Genomic DNA, 1378 nt, shown 5'->3' with positions numbered 1-1378 from the left:
TCTGAAGGTTGCGATTCGTGAAATGAAGCGTTGTTTTTTGGCATGTTTTGAAATTAAGTAGTGAACATAAAATGGTTAAAAAAGTTGTGATTTAAATTATAGCTCCAAGCCTCTTGTCATCCATGCTTTGGTGGTCATGGAGATTGACCATATCTCACCACGCTGGTCAGCGTGGGTTGTGAAGGAGGATGCCTCAGGTCCAGTTCAGATATTGCTCACCACTGATATTAGCTGTGGCTGCGAATCGAACCTCTCTGTAGGTTCATAACGTCGTGTTCTACCCACTGCTCCTCCCCGTGTGTTTTCAGTTGTGTTTGTCCTCTCATGTTTCACCCCACCCCCCACCCCACCGTACGAAATTATTCAGAACTTTCACCTATGTAGGCTGGTGGGCTAGTGGTAATCATGCGATATTGCTAAAGCCAGAAATTTGGAAACATGTATTCCGCCCAACGACCAGATCACCATGGATGCGCCTGGTTCAAGAAGCCAAGTTGAGCCTGGCAAGTGTTTTGGGCAGGTGACCGGGTGAACATGTGTGAAAGCTTTATCGCTCATCGGATTCCTCCAGTACAAATATTCTGATTGTGACCACCACCACTAGCCAGGAGATGGCAGTGCTGAGTCTCTCCCTAATGCGGTGTGCTTCAAATGCTTCACTGACAGGGGGTGATGACTGAGAGGGAAACAAACAATGATTGATGGAATGACAGCCAAAGGAAAGACCACGTGAAATGCACCATGGCTACAACGTTGAGCGTCATTCACCCGGCAGTGGGATAGATCGTGGAATGATTTGGCGTAGATGAAATTAAGCAAATGTGCTCCCGACGGCATGGATTTGAATGGCGACTGGTAAGTTATAGAAGTCGATCAATACTGGTGGATTGCGACTCGTTCGCTAGTCTAACGCGAGTGTGCGTCGCGTGCCCGCCTGGTGTATGCCCACAAGTGTGTGGAGGGAGCGGTGGTGCAGCAGTTACCGCGCTGCGCTCACGGCCAACACCCAGTGGTGACGATTATCTGCATCGGATTCTGGGCTTTCCCCAGGTCGACTCAGCCTCAAATGAGTACCCGGTGCGGTGTGTAAACATCGCCACTGGGAAGACAAAGGCGGCAGGGCGTGGTGCTGGCCACCAACCGTGCCGGCCTTGATAGGCGCTTCTCGCTAACAGCACTTGCCCCAACAGTCTGTTAAGGCTACACGGGGGATCTCTGTCTTTGTTCACAAGTGAACTCAGCCACAGCCCGGTGCTCGTGCTAAGCGCACCCAGTAGAGGGCACACTTCCTGCACCTTTGGCTTCATGCTGCTGTTAACAATTTGCAACATTTACTATTGTACGGATTATTTTTTCTTCCTCCCCCCCCCCAATCACT

This window comes from Lethenteron reissneri, chromosome 26 (genome assembly GCF_015708825.2).
Source record: "Lethenteron reissneri isolate LAM-NWPU_2019-01 chromosome 26, ASM1570882v1, whole genome shotgun sequence".
NCBI classification, from domain to species: Eukaryota; Metazoa; Chordata; class Hyperoartia; order Petromyzontiformes; family Petromyzontidae; genus Lethenteron; species Lethenteron reissneri.
The sequence above is the reverse complement of the archived record's forward strand: the minus strand, read 5'-3'. Positions refer to the sequence as shown.